The 16,111-nt window shown below is 42.9% G+C and overlaps 1 protein-coding gene across 4 annotated transcripts in view; it reads right to left on the bottom strand.

Moving 5' to 3' along the window:
* LOC144085517 (uncharacterized) overlaps positions 1-16,111 on the bottom strand; it is a 65,031-nt gene that overhangs the window by 26,522 nt on the left and 22,398 nt on the right. For 2 of the 4 annotated variants that reach the window (XM_077614858.1, XM_077614861.1), the window contains 2 exons: positions 12,312-12,662; positions 10,849-12,060 (listed from right to left, as the gene is read on the bottom strand). The gene's annotated coding sequence lies outside the window, so the exon portion shown is untranslated. Of the gene's footprint in view, positions 1-10,615; positions 10,819-10,848; positions 12,061-12,311; positions 12,663-16,111 lie in introns of those variants that run through there. The other 2 variants (XM_077614859.1, XM_077614860.1) reach the window with 2 other exon arrangements.

Genomic DNA, 16,111 nt, shown 5'->3' with positions numbered 1-16,111 from the left:
TCATCTCGAATGCATGTTTGGAAATTTGAGTCAGTAGGTAATGTTATGTCCCATGTTATTGTTGCTCGTTTTACCCTCCCGTAAGAAGGTGTATCTTTAATTGAAACGCCTCCGCCTTTCTCTCCAACTGGAGAAAGTAGCCCTATTATGGAGAGGAATAGAGTCACAATCATTAATGCCTTTGCCCCGAGGGCAACAATTGTTTTTACCATGACTTTTTATCTTTGTTTATGGGGTTCCTCTTGGACCGTTTCAATTGAGATAACCTTCTTACTGTGTGAAAGGTGAATCCAGGTTCCCCTCTCAGCTATCTTGATGGCTGTTGGCGTGGTCAGCAACACTTGGTATGGCCCCTCCCACTTTGCGTCACTCCAATGTTTCTTTTTTATACTGCGTATCAGCACCCAGTCTCCAGGAACCACCTTCGCTCCGTCCGTTTCCTGTTGAGAAGAACCATCTCCCTCTGGTAACTTAAGTTCGGTGCGTTTTTCTAAAGATTTTCTCATGTAGTCAGCTAAATTTGCCTCGTCATCCAATTCCCATTGTGTAGTGAATAATGGCAATTTGTATGGTCTACCAAACAGGACTTCATATGGGGTTAACCCACTTGAGCTCGTGATGTTAATATGTAACTTCACCAAATCAATACATTTTGTCCATGGTCTCTTTGTTTCTTCCATACATTTTCTTAGTCTATTTTTTATAGTTCCATTCATCCTTTCGACAAGGCCCCCCGATTGTGGGTGGTAGGCGCAATGATTTCGCAACGAGATATGGAACCTACTGCCAATTCCATCAATTATTTTGTTAACAAAATGGGTGCCATTATCACTACAAATGGTTTCTGGGATTCCATATCGTGGAATGATATCTTTACATAATGCTTTGGCTACCGTTAACGCATCTATGTGTTTTGTTGGGAAAATTTCAACCCATTTTGAAAAGGCATCAATAATCACTAAGCAGTATCTTTTCCCCTCACTTTTACTTAATTCAATAAAATCCATATGTATCCTTTGAAATGGATATGTAGCATTTGGAAATTGCCCACGTCTTGGCCGTATCCCCCCTTGGGGGTTATGCCGAGCACAAGCCAAACATGCTCTGCAAAATTTTTTTGCATATAGATTAAATCCATACGTTTTGTAGTGCCGTTGCACCAAAGCAACCATTCCCGCCGTGGAAACATGCGTTTTGCCATGACTCAAAATGGCCGCCCATCTAAACAAATTTTTTGGTAAGATTGGTTGGCCTTCAATGCTCGCATAAACCCCATTTTGCAATTTCGCCCCTTTATCAATCCATAATTTGAATTCGGATTGTGGGCTTTGTAACTGCATCTTTGCCAAAATATCATCTGGTAAGATGTTTTCGTCATACACCGAGTCTATCATCCCAATAAAGGGTTTCCTTGCAGCCTCCTTTGCCGCCACATCAGCAAAGGCATTCCCCAAGGAAACCTGGTCATTTTTTGAAGTATGTGCTGCACATTTACAAACAGCAATATGTTTTGGGAGCTGCACCGCAGCTATCAGTCGTTGCAACAATTTAGCATGTGTCACCGCTTTGCCCGTGGAAGATATCATACCCCTATTTGCCCAATAACTAGCGAAAACGTGGCATGATGAAAATGCATATTGACTATCTGTATAAATTGTAACATCCTTGTCGCTCATCAGGATGCATGCTTCCGTCAATGCAATTAACTCTGCCGCTTGCGCAGAGTAATTGGACGGCAATGGTTCCGCTTTTAAGATTTTAGTCGCGGTCACAACCGCATACCCCGTCCGAGTTTTTCCCATTTCGTCCTTACTAGCGGAACCATCAACAAAAAGGACTTCACCGCTGTCCAGCGGTTGATCTTTTAAATCCTTCCTACACTTTGTAGCCTCTTCGGCTATCGCTTGACAATCATGTTGCTCTCCCTCCCCAGGAAGTGGCAACAAAGTAGCTGGATTAATTTTAACACACCTCTCGAGTGTGAGATGTGGTTGCGAAAGCAGAATGGCTATACAAGACAAATGTCTCGCCGGAGACAAAAATTTCATGTTTGTTTGTAGCAATAACGCCGCCACTGCATGCGGAACTCTAAGGGTTAAAGAATGAAAAAGCACTATCGTAGCGCTGCTCTCCACCGCCATTGAAGCCGCCACCACCGCCCGCACACAATGAGGAAGCGCGCAGGCCACCTTATCTAATCTGGACGAAAAGTATGCAACAGGCCTCATTTTCCCCCCGAATTCCTGAGTCAGCACAGATGTCATGAACTCCCCTTTACAGTCCACCATTTGCACAAAAGGCTTGTTATAATTAGGTAACGCTAAAGTACCACTAGCTACTAGCATCTGCTTTAACGTACAAAATGCCGTCTCAGCCTCTGCTGTCCAATTTAGAGCCGAGGACATTTTTAAACCATCATTCATTATTTTAGCAAGGGGAGATACAATTTCTGCATAATTTGGAATCCATGCCCTACAGTAATTAGTGAGACCTAAAAATGACATTATTTGTTTTTTAGTCAGTGGTTTAGGTGCGTCCAAGACCACCTTCTTTCTGTCATCTAAAATTTTCTTTCCACCCTTAACCAGATTATATCCTAAATATTTTACCTGTTCTTTACAAAGCTGCAATTTGTTTTTGCTTATTTTGTGGCCTTCCGCCGCCAGGTGCCCTATCAAGGCTACAGTGTCTATTCTACAGGCTTCTAAACTAGATGAAGCTATTAGTACATCATCCACATACACAATAATTTGGCTTCCCCCCTGCGGTTGGAACCTAGCCACACTGCTACTCATAATCTGTGAATATATCGTGGGGCTTTCACAGTATCCCTGTGGCAGTCTCGTAAAAGTATATTTTTTCCTTCCAAACGTGAAGGCAAACCAAAATTGACTATCCCGATCTAATGGGATGGAGAAAAAAGCGTTGCTTATGTCGATTACTGTAAAAAATGCCGCATCTGGATCCAAATTATTCAAAAGCGTGTGCGGGTCTGGCACACAAGGTGCGCGCTGAATTACTGCAGAGTTCACCGCTTGTAAATCCTGAACCATTCTCCATCCCCCAGAAGGGGCCGCCTTTTTCACTGGAAAAATTGGAGAGTTGCAAGGTGAATCCTCACAATCAATAATAACCCCCCCTTTTAACAAATCCTCAATTACAGGTTTTATTCCTTCCAAAGCATCAGGTTTTAACGGATATTGTCGGACACAGGGCCTGAGTTCAGATTTTGGTCTAATTATCACCGGTATCACCCCCTTTACTAGTCCTACATCAGAAGGTCCTTTGGACCATATCTCGGGAGGGACTGTTGCTAACAGCTCCTCATCCTCTTCTGATAATAGGTATATCCCCGTTGCCGATCGTGCTAGTCATTGCAGGTAGATCCCTACCCGTACGTCCATAGTTTGAAACACCGCTTTTCTGTATGTCTCCGTAATTTCACTATACTCAAGCCCTGTGTCTAATACACTCCAATCGGTTGCCCCGCGGGCCGTTTGTACAAAGTCACGCAGCACCTCTTTTCTCTGATTGTACGGTTTGCATAAGACAATGTGTGGAGTTGCCCATTCAAGAAAAAGGTTTCTATATCCCAAAGACAACTCAACCCCCCCCACAACTGTTGAAATACCATCCGTGTACAGGTATTCCAATCTAATTTCAGCCGGCATGACCTGTGCCAATCTGTTTTCATAGATTTCATCAGGCCCTTCAGATCTCTTGTACCACATCAGCACCTGGAGGGAGTCTATTTTTTCAACACTCTCCCGCGTTCCAATCAAATCTGTAGCTGTAGATAACAGGGTGCTCCCCACCCCCGTCGGCGCGTTATCTGACACCTCTAGCGTATAGTAAAAAAACGCAGGCTGGCACCCCTGCAACACATTCAATTGGCCATTTTGGATCTCTTTTCGCCTTTTAACCACCATATTACCACTAGCGGAGGGGACCAAAGCCAAGCCCAATTGTAATAGGCCATCCCTCCCCAGCAAATTGACAGGACACTCATTCACCACCAGCACAGACATTTTGCACGACTCCCCCTCCGGGTCCCTTATCCAAACCGGAAATGTCTCCGAAACGGCGGCAACTTGCCCACCTGCTGTTGTCACAAACACCCTCCGTTTTGTATGTCTAGCCCCTGGAATATCCACTTTAATCGCAGTTTTACAAGCCCCGGTATCACACAAAAATTTTAATCGCATCCCATTCACGAACAGTGTGATTTCAGGTTTAATTGTATCGAGTGCCAATATCTCCGCTAAATTTAGTTCCACTTCTCTCTGCTCAAATCCATTGCTTATCTCGTTTTGAGCAGGCCCCCCGACTAGTCATGCCGATTGGCCTTCACTTTTAGAGGCCCTGTTATTTGGGCAATCGCGGGATATATGACCTTTTTTCCCACAGATCCAACAGATTTTCTCTCTCATACCTCGATTTCTGTTGAACTTCCCTGCATATTTTTTCTCATTATCCCTGTTAAAAGGTTTACGCTCCCACCCCTTATTTTGGTAAAAAATCCCGTCCTCGTTAGAGGGTGCCCCCCCCTTTCTTTTCTTTTTTAAAACCTCTTCTGCATGGATCGCCTGATTTACGTATTGTTCAAGCGTGCCCGTAGACCTGTCTACCCAATGTTTTTCAACCCATTCCCTAAGCGTATAATTTGAATGAGCATGCAACACATTTTTTAGCTGCTCCTGATAAAGGCTGCCCGCCGCGTGGTCTTAAGCGATGCCGCTGTTGGCCTTAAAACAAGCCGTCATCCTGATTTGATAGTCTGCAAAAGGCTCACCATCCCTCTGCTTAGCTCTGCTGATCACGGTATAATTAGCTTTTGTTTTAAACTTCCCCGTAACCCGATCAATCAGTTCATGCACTCTCACATTCAACTCACGACCGTCATGACACAACGGGCCACCACCAGCACAGACATTTTGCACGACTCCCCCTCCGGGTCCCTTATCCAAACCGGAAATGTCTCCGAAACGGCGGCAACTTGCCCACCTGCTGTTGTCACAAACACCCTCCGTTTTGTATGTCTAGCCCCTGGAATATCCACTTTAATCGCAGTTTTACAAGCCCCGGTATCACACAAAAATTTTAATCGCATCCCATTCACGAACAGTGTGATTTCAGGTTTAATTGTATCGAGTGCCAATATCTCCGCTAAATTTAGTTCCACTTCTCTCTGCTCAAATCCATTGCTTATCTCGTTTTGAGCAGGCCCCCCGACTAGTCATGCCGATTGGCCTTCACTTTTAGAGGCCCTGTTATTTGGGCAATCGCGGGATATATGACCTTTTTTCCCACAGATCCAACAGATTTTCTCTCTCAACATTTCTGGTTACACTTGCAAGGAAAATGCTATGCGACACCGTCTTAGTCCACAGTGCATTCTAAATTCTAGTAACTGAATCATTGACATTATAATACTGCTTTGTTGACATTATAATCCGGCTCGAAGGACCAAAATGTTAGAATAATGATTCAAACCTTTTAAATCATTATTAGTAATATTTAATTAAAAAAGGAAAAACATCTCTCAACATTTCTGGTTACACTTGCAAGGAAAATGCTATGCGACACCGTCTTAGTCCACAGTGCATTCTAAATTCTAGTAACTGAATCATTGTATTTAATCGCGACATTCGAAAAACATGTTCATGTAATCAGTACAATAACACCTTCTGGTTTGGAAAAACAACAGTCTCAAAATGAAATGGTGTGACATCTCCCCAAAACAATGGTACATAATATTTTCATTATAATGTCAACAAAGCAGTATTATAATGTCAACAAAGCCGTATTTTCAAATCTGCTGGTGAAGCCCCGACATAACAGTCTCATTTGGTCCTGCTGGGAAAAGGTGTCCGTCTCTTTTCCCTTGCCCTTGAGAAGAGAACTGCGCAGGAAAGAGTCCATCCCTTGACTTGATTTATAGCTTTACTACTTATTGAAAAATGCTTACAACACATATAGAATATTACCTAATAATTCTAACAGCTTCATAAGGGGAATTCAATAAAATAACGGAAAAGGAAATGCATTTACTTTTTGGGGGATTTTGTAGCTTGGATCTTTTTCGTATCGAGTCACTTATTAGGATATAACAAAAATTCGTAACATGAAACTTTTAACCTTGAGGCATTCGTAAGTAGAGGTATGACTGTATATCAATAATTGGGTGAAAATTATATTGGCACTTAGCGTGAGAAAATTGTTATTATTTTTTAATGGGAAAAATAGATTTAAACCCCAAAAATTACATTTTGATGACCCCTGGGACTGCAACCCCAAAGTTCCCATCTGAAATCAAGGAGAAAATTGCGTTTTTTGGGTTCGCGGCGGTTGTAGATTGGTATGAAAAATAGAAAACTATCGGGAACCTTCCGAAAGAGGATTGGATGATACGATACAAGAGACGAACTCACGATCCCAAAAACGTTGGTTAGTGTGCAAAAAAAGTAGCATTTCCAAGCACTCGGGATATGCTGTCTCTGCGGTCGTTAAAAACAATCGAAGCCATACTGAAAAAAACGTTCAACAATATTGGAAGTCGGCAATATGAACGATGTGTCCATAAACTGGGTGCGACTAGGCTTCTGCATGCCAAGACGTCTCTTTAGTAGATTTTGGCCAACGGACATCTCGGACTCTCCAGACGACAAATTTTCACCATCATCTGATGAATTTGCATCCAGTTTGAGGGCCTCAATGGTTGCCTCTCCCTGTGATGTAAGCTCGCCGATTTTGAAGTTTTGGTTTCGGAACTTCTCAACATCACATTCCTGCTCGGGCTCGTTCCCAACCAGAGAGTTAACATTCCATGTCCCAAGAGCCTCAATGTCTGCCTGTTATTTCCCACGTGAGCATTAAAGTTCCCCAGCAGAACGAGGGAGTCCTCAGAAGGAGCACTCTCCAGTACCCCTTCTGAGGACTCCATAAAGGGTGGGTACTCTGAGCTTCTGTTTGGTGCGTACGCACAAAAAAGAGTCAGGTCCCATCCCCCTCTCATCTAGCGGGGTGAACCCTAATGTGCAGCCAACGAGGCAGAGGGCAATAAGTACGCCCACACCTGCATGCCACCTCTCACCGTAAGACGGAACTTCTCAACATCACGTAGTACCTCTTTCCCAACCAGAGAATAAACATTCCACGTCCAAGGGCCAGTTTCTGCACCCGGGGATCGAACCGCCTCCCTCCTTTGCCTGCCGCCCAACTATCATCGCACCCAACCTCTTTGGCCCCTCCCACAGGTAGTGAGCCCATGGGAAGGGAAACCCACGTAGTCTCTGTGGGCTGTGCCCGTCCGGTCTCCATGGGTACAGGTACCGGGCACCAAGCGCTTGCCATCGTCCCCCACCTACAGATTTGGCTCCAGAGTGGGGCCCTGGTGACCCACGTCTGGGAAAACGAGGGAAAACGCTGTTCAATAATGTTGTTCATCATAAGAGGTATTCTGAGACATTCTTTGTCTGGTGCCTCACCTTGGAACAACCTTGCCATTTGTGACTCTACCAGTGGCACACGGCCCGGTACTCGGATGATTCGCCGAAAGACGTTTCGCCGACGGACGTTTCGCCGAACGGACATTTCGCCGAAACGGGATTCACGCGCTCGCCCCGCCCCCGGATCGTGTGTGTACATGTTTTTCAACCTCGGCCTGCGGGCCATATACGGCCCGTTACAGATAACATTCATTTAGGAATAACAAGGGCATGTACTGCCCCCCGCTGGACATATTTCTAAATACAAGTACATACTATAATGTGCTGCCATTTTTTTTATTTTATCCTTGCGTTTAAAGTAGTAGCCATTTGGAGATCACGCAGAACAGTACGTGACAGAAGAAATAGAGAAAATAAAGTAGTAGTAACAGTAAGTACTACTGTTATGAAATTGTAAATCCAGAAATCCTACTCCAGAAAATTTACACCAGCATAGAAAACATTGAGATTAATCTTTGAATTAAGGTTCTCAGCAAATCATTTTGAATATATCTTATCTTTGTTTACAAATGCCTCCCCAGCGAGGTATCATGTTTGAAATGTCTTTCTTTTTTGCTGTGCATAATGCGTTTTAGAGAAGACTACCATTAATCCATAATAAGCTTAATTAATTCCTCTTCCGATATCCAACTATATCACAATATTTTGCCAAGACCCCATAATCAAAATATGCTGCAAGCATAACTATATCATAGCAAAACCATTTTTGCCCTCAAGTTTGCTTCAGCACCCCCAAGGCCAATTGATGTAATGTCTTCACGGAAGGTGTCCAATTTTTTTTAGCCGCTTGTCCGGTCCGGGCGCATATTGAATGACTGCATATAATCAAGCTTCTGTTTGTTTCTCCCCGTTCCAATCAAAATCAGCAGCCGCAGCAAACAGACCGCTTCCCCCGCAGTCGGCGCATTATTTGGCAAGTCTAGAGCATGATAAAAACATTTAATTGGCCGTTTTGTATTTCTTTTTGTGTTTTAACCACCATATTCCCGCTAGCAGACGGGATCAAAGCCAGGCTAAGCTGCAATAAGCCATTTTGTTCCAGTAAATTGACAGTACATTTAGGTACTATTAACACTACATCTAGCACCTGGAAAAATAAATACATATCCATTTTAATTGCTGTTTTACAAGCTCCAGTATCACACAAAAATTCCAATTGAATTGCATTCACGAAAAATTTGATCCCTGGTTCAACCAAATCAAATGCCAATGTTTTCATTAAATTTAGCTCAACATCCTTATATTCAAAGTCCCCACTCAAATAATTTTGAGCAGGCATGCCGGCTAGTCATGCCGATTAGGCCTTGTTTTTAGAGACCCCGTATTCCTGGCAATCACGTGATATATGCCCCAATTTTCCACAAACCCAGCACACAGCACCCCCTGAAAAACCGATTTCTGTCCAATTTACTCAGCTCCCTTCTTCCAATCTGTTGGCTAACATCGCTACGCTCGGTAAATATTTTTCCCGTCACCCGAGGAGGCCCCGCCAGCCGCCTCGCTTTTATCAACATGCTCATTCCCACGCCGCTCAACTTTCTTTGCCTTCCCATCACACCTTATTTCGCCATAAAAAAACAATAATTAGTATCTGTGGAACAAGCCGTCTCGCTTTTATCTCCATTCACATATTATATATAGATTACCGTCGTCGAAAATCCAGCCCGCAAAGGGTTTTAGATGCCGTGGCCACGGTCTTTCCCAGATGTCGACCAGTGCCCGGATTCCTTTCGGTATGTTGACTCCCAGGTTCGTAAGACCAAAATGATAGGTTCACCAATAGATAGGCTTTAAGATAAGGGAGTCCTCGGAGGAATATTCTGCTTTATCTTGCAAGAGAGAATCGATCCTGACTCGCCTTTGTCCCAGATCATTCTAAAGAACCGAATCCTCTCCTGCCCATTTAATTGCATTAGAGTCAAAACTATTAAGGTTATCTATTCAAAATACTTAAGATCAGGACTCAAAACAATTGCATAAGAATTAAAAAAGCAGGCATCCATTTTAAAACAATTGCGATTATTTTCATAGGTCGATTCGATATCGCCACCTGATGCGGGATCCAAGTCAAAACAATTAAGTGTCCTTCCTGGATCTTCTTGCGACTAGGTGAGAAGTCGAGGTTTCAAAACAATTTTGATAAGTCCTTGGATCCATGTGAGAGGTCGGGGTTAAAAAACAATCAACAGTCCTCGGAGCCAGCTGCAGAGGGGAGTGACCTTTGAGTTTTTCGGTGAGCATTAAAATAGGCGTTTGTCTTCGTTGCAAGCACATATACATATAATGATTAATATTTCAAGCACATTTATAATAGTACCCAAAATAACTCCAACACATAGCAAAAACATTTTTTCCCTCAAGTTTGCTTCAGCACCCCCAAGGCCAATTATTGTAATGTCTTCACGGAAGGGGTCCAAAAATTTTAGTTGCTTGTGCGGTCCAGACGCATATTGAATGACTGCATATAATCAAGCTTCTGATTCTAACACCGTCCAATCGGTCGCCCCGCATGTTTCTCGTGTTCCAATCAAATCAGCAGCTGCAGCAAACAGAGCGCTTTTCCCCGCAGTCGGCGCATTATTTGGCAATAATTAGTATCTGTGGAAGAAGCCGTCTCGCTTTTATCTCCATTCACATATTATATATAGATTACCTCTATGCTTAGTGCGTATTTTATCCTGCAGGTCTATTATTTTATGCATATTAAGCTGGCCAGCAAACCCATATTTGTTTATCCATAAATTTAGGTGTTTAACCTTTGTAGCACTTTGATTTTCAACCAATTTCCAATCCTTACACGGCAGACGCTGTTTTGATTGTCATCTTTAGCCGCCTTATTATCCGAGCTCCCCACTTTGAAGTGAGTTTGTGTGCAATCAGGTAGTAGCTTTTTTCCCCTTTTCCGCCCTCCGTTTGTTTTTCCTTAGGATTATCTTCATAGACTCATGCTCTGTCTCTTCACCTGTTAGGGACTAGTATTCACAGGGTTTTAATGTCGCCGTCCCCAGGACGCGAGTCTCATTTCTCAAAATGGACCTTCACATGCAATGCCCCTTTCGCGCATTTGGAGCCTCAGTCGCAACATGCAGCCATTCATGTGAACTCACCAGAGATGTCCTCAGATGCCTCCCTTAGTAGGATTAGTCTTCAACCGTCGTGAATCCAGGCGCTCTGCCGAAAACCAGCCCGCAAAGGGTTTTAGACGTCGTGGCCACGGTCTTTCCCAGATGTCGACCAGCGCCCGGATTCCTTCCAGTATGTTGACTCCCAAGCTCGTAGGACTAAAATTTTGGGTTCACCAATAGATACCCTTTAAGAAAAGGAAGCCATTGAAGGAATATTCTGCTTTATCTTGCAAGAGAGAATCGATCCTGACTCGCCTTCGTCCCAGATCATTCTAGAGAATCGAATCCTCTCCTGCCCATTTTATTGCATTAGAGTCAAAACAATTAAGGTCATCTATTCAAAACAATTGCATAAGAGGTAAACCAAGCGAGACTATTCAAAACAATTAAGGTCAGAAATCAAAACAATTGCATAAGAGTTAAATCAAGCAAGCATCCATTTTAAAACAATTGCAAGTCTTTTCGGAGGTCAATTCGGTATCGCCACCTGGTGCGGAAATCCAAGTCAAAACAATTAAGAATCCTTCCCGGATCTTCAGTGTGAGCTTGTGACTGTGTGAGAAGTCGAGGTTACAAAACAATCCTCCCGGATCCGTGTGAGAGGTCGAGGTTTCAAAACAATTTTGATAAGTCCAGACGGATAGAGACCTTTCCCATTGTTTATCACGGTTGCTAGCAGATGTACTGAAAATGACTTTTTTAATGTTACTAAGCTTCATTGGAAGCACATATATGTAATTATTATAGTTCAATACAAAGTCATAATAACGATAAACCTAACATCTTCACAGAAAGGATCCAATTTTTTTAGTAGCGTGTGCGGTTCGGGCACACAAGGTGCACGCTGAATGACCATATAATCAAGCCCTGTTTCTAACTGCATCCAATCGGTCACCCCGCGGGCCGCATTTACAAAGTTACGTAGCACTTCCCTCCTCTGATCGTATGCCTTGTATAGTACAATGTGTGGAGTTGACCATTGAAGAAAAAGGGGTTCCAACCTCTCAGGCCACAGTCGTGGCAGGAAGGTCGGTACCCGAGGAGTATGTAGTGGAGTCTAGAGCAAAGGTTACAGTGCATGAGAGGGAGATCGTGGTCGTGGGGCTGAGCGTGGTCGGGATCCTGGGAACAAAACAAGAGGTCAGAAATCAGTAGAGACAAGCAAGGAGAAGTGTGAGTGCGAGAAGGTACTTAATTGTAAACTGATTAAGACGATCCAGCGGTGTGGTCACGTTCTTGGTGGCATTAAATACTCCTCACTGACTGATGAATCACACCTGAAAGCGCTTGAGTCATTATGGGCTGGGCCTGTGATTGGGTGGCAGGCACAACCAGCCACCAGTCTGGTCCGGGGCCTGACATACATTTTAATAATTCCTTTTTATGACAAATATAATTCCACCTCCGGGGGGATGTGCAGGTCAGTTCTGAAAAAGGAAGAACAAAATCAATCTCGTCCAATTGGTTTTCATATTGATCATCAATGCCCTCACCAATAGTTTGTTTAAAAAGTGGATACAATTCTTGCAATTTGGAATTTGTAGGTGCAATTGCAGTAATGATAAGTCATTTCACCAAAGAGCGTAAGCAGGGGATAACACAACGGCCACACAATGTCAAAGTAGTAGCAAAACAACCATTGAGATCACCACAGAGAAGACCAATTCTTTATACTTGCCGAAGGTCTTATCCCATCAGTCTGCCCAGGCGGACAGTTCCACTCCAGAATGCCGCTTCATATTCTGGTTCAGGGTCTGCAGGCCTTCAATGGCTCTGGTTAGGGACCCATCGAGTGACGTGTCGCTGGAAATAAAGGTGCAACATTGATCTCCAAACATTGCACACAGAAGCAGAAGCATATCAACTGCTATGCGGTCCTGGAAAGCCATGAGACTGGTGGCTGCCATCTGTTCCTTGAGGCAAATTGCATCAATGGAAGTCGGATCACCATCCCTTGATGAGGCTCAACGCCGTCAAAAGAGGCCAGCTGCTGCACCGAAATTCTGAGCCGCCAATTGTATCTCCTCGACTGTAGATGTAAAAACAGATACTGGTAAGACCAGTGAAACCAAAGCACATAGTCCTGTTTCTTTTTGACAGGAGTTATATAATTTATTTGCACCACATCACCACCATAGGTCAAAACGTGGAATCAGTGGTACAGTTTTGTCTTGGAACTATATTCAGACCTGCCCTGTAAGGTTCAAAGCAGGTAAAGTTAGGAAAGGCAATGTTGGTGGAATGGGATGTTGTTTACTGCTTTCATAACAGGTTAGAAACCGTTTCGTTCATTTTTCCTTTTTTATACTATAATAAATAGCCAGACTGGCTTCTTCCACATCCAAATTCCTTACGAAGTCTTCATTCCAACACAATAGAATCATATGAACAAAATCGTGTAGACTAAAACATAGGAAAAGAAAATACTAAAGGCAAACCGGGCTGGATTCCTCACAGGAGTTCAAAACTCTCCTCTCCAGCTAGGCACAGAAAACAGCTCCCTCGTTCTCTCCAATACTTACATTCACATCAGTTAACATTCAGAAACAAATGCATAAATTTATATTTCTTAAAAGAATTGAATCACCAACTCTCCCTTTTTCTTTTCCTCCATTACACTGAGCACTGGCTCCCCTCAACCCTGTACTGAGTCCTCTTCTATACTCCCTGTACACATACGACTGTACACCGCCACTGACCCACCACTCTAACTCCATGATCAAATTTGCTGAGGACACCACTGTGGTCGGACTCATCTCAGGGGGGTGAGTCTGCCTACAGAGATGAGGTCAACAAACTGTCTTTGTGGTGTTTGGTGAACAATCTCACACTAAACACCACGAAAACTAAAGAAATAATCCTGGACTTTCGCAAACGCAGCACAGATCTGGCCCCACTCCTCATAAATGGAGTATGCATAGACAGAGTCCAGTCCTTCAAATTCCTGGGGGTCCACCTCACGGTCAAGTTCTCACGGCAGTGGTGAAGAAGGCCCAGAAATGACTCAATTTCCTGAGGGAACTCAGGAGGAACAACTTGGACACTAAGCTTCTGATAACCTTCCATAGAGCCACTGTGGACAGCATCCTGGCATACTGCATTACAGTGTGGTACGCTGGAACCACGGCAACAGAAAAGCCATACAGTAGAGTGATCAACACCGCCCAGAAGATTATAGGCCCTCACTGGATGACATTGTTAGGAACCCATACCAACCTGCTCACAACCTATTCCAGCTGCTGCCCTCTGGCAGACGCTGCAGCTCTCACAAAGCACAGATAAATAGGGACAGTTTTTTTCCCACAGCCATCAGGACTCTGAACTTGCATTAGCACGACCCACAGCCATCAGGACTCTGAACTTGCATTAGCACAACACACAATCCCTTCTGTGCAATAACTTCGGGGTGTGCAATAACAATGCGCAATATCTTAGATCGTGCAATATTTTAGAATTTACCTTGCCAGGATGTGACTTTTTATATTTTTATATTACTTATTTATGTTTTTTTTTACTGGGAAAACTCACTTTGTGGAGTAGCACCACCAATTTTGTTATACGCAGCTGTGTACGATGACAATACAGTGGTACCTTGAGATACGAGCTTAATTCGTTCCGGTACTTAGCTCGTATGTCGATTTTCTCGTAACTCAAACGAACATTTCCCATAGGAATGAACTAAAAACAAATTAATTTGTTCCAACCCTCTGAAAAAACACCAAAAACAGGATATTGGATTGGAAAAATGTTTTATCTGTTCTAATTTGCCATCTATTAACAAAGTAACACATAACTAGTGGTTTAATAGTATACTAAAATGTGTTTAATAGGACTAAAATTAGACAGATTTCGCGGAGGGTAGAGAGAGAGGGACAGAGGGGGGGGGCTTTTTGCACGGTAACGCGCTGGTAACACAACATAAACAAATTTAAATTAACTTGGATTATGATGCAGACACACTCAAAAATAAGTTTAATCTAACCTTACACTAAACTTAATTCAAATTTTGTTTTATATTCTGATACCCATGGGTTGGCTCTATTTGCCCCGCCTCCACACTGACTTTCCCATGCAACCTAAATATTTGCTTTTGAATTCCCTTCAGACTATTCTCAAAATGATGCACACAATGGTCCTCACAATAGGATGGCGCACGACCACCTGCCAACGAGAAGTAGTATATGCGCCATTCGCACTAACTGGAAAAAAAAACACTGAAAAAATGCAACGCTCCCACCAGTGCTCGCAGAGACATTACACGAGGGAGTTGCGACCACAGAGACATTACAAGAGGGAGTTGCGGGGAGAGAGACAGTGCCCATGATGTTCTTATCAGCAGGCTCTCGCATCCGCTGTATGCTCATATATCAAAATTTGTCTCGTATCTCAAGATAAATATTCGCCCGAAATTTTACTCGTATCTCAAATTGCTCGTATGTCGGGGCACTCGTATGTCGAGGTACCACTGTAAAGGCTTTTGATTTGATTTGATTGATTGACTGATAAGCCCTTTGCAGCAATGAAGCCACATAACTTATTGCACTGCGTTGCATATTACACCCAGTTGTTTTAAATTAAAGATACCCGACACCTAGTAGCTTTTTGCAAAAAAATGTAACATTACATTGTGTGTTAGGAGTAGCTTGTTATTGTTTTTCCCATTGCCTTCTCCCTGTGTTCTGATGTCCGTTTCCCTACTCTTGTTTGTCCCTCCTGCCTTGCCATTGTGCTTGCGCAGCTGCGCGTGATTCAAAATTAGTTCCTGTTGTGTCTATTTAAACCCCACTGATTATAATGTCAATGTCGGATCGTCTGCCTTATTTCCATGTGCCATATTGCCATGTGTCTGTGTTACCTCGTACCTCGATTCCCCGTGATTTCCCTAGTCCGGTTTGGTTTTGTGTTTCGATTCCTAAGTCTTTGTTATTTTGTAAGATCCTGCCTAAGTTATTAAAGTTTTGTTATGAGCACTACTTCCCTCACCCTCGCCTGCTTCCACGCGATTGGGTCCTATTCCTAGTAACCTCACCTCGACGTCTCCACAAGGACATAACCCTTGTTTGTAGTTTGTCTATAATTTCCTATTAAACCTTCTTAATCAATGATTTTCCAATCGTTAGTCATAAAATAAAATACAATAATCCCTCAATTATCGCGGTTAATGTAGACCAGACATGGCCACGATACACAAAAAATGTGGTCATCCTTTTTTATATATATATATATATATATATATATATATATATATATATATATATATATATATATATATATATATATATATATATATATATATATATATATATATATGTATATATATGTATATATATATGTATATACGTATTTATTTATTTTTACTTCAGTGGCGTTCTAGTAGCGAGCTGAGGACGGGGGAGTGGCTTACGCTTGCGAGTTTCAGCGTGGACTTTCACATTTTTATGAACTTACAAAAAAAATGTAATTAACAAAAAAAACTTC

The sequence above is a fragment of the Stigmatopora argus genome, chromosome 12 (genome assembly GCF_051989625.1).
Source record: "Stigmatopora argus isolate UIUO_Sarg chromosome 12, RoL_Sarg_1.0, whole genome shotgun sequence".
NCBI lineage: Eukaryota > Metazoa > Chordata > Actinopteri > Syngnathiformes > Syngnathidae > Stigmatopora > Stigmatopora argus.
Note: the sequence above shows the minus strand (reverse complement) of the source record. Positions and strands in the feature narration are given on the sequence as shown.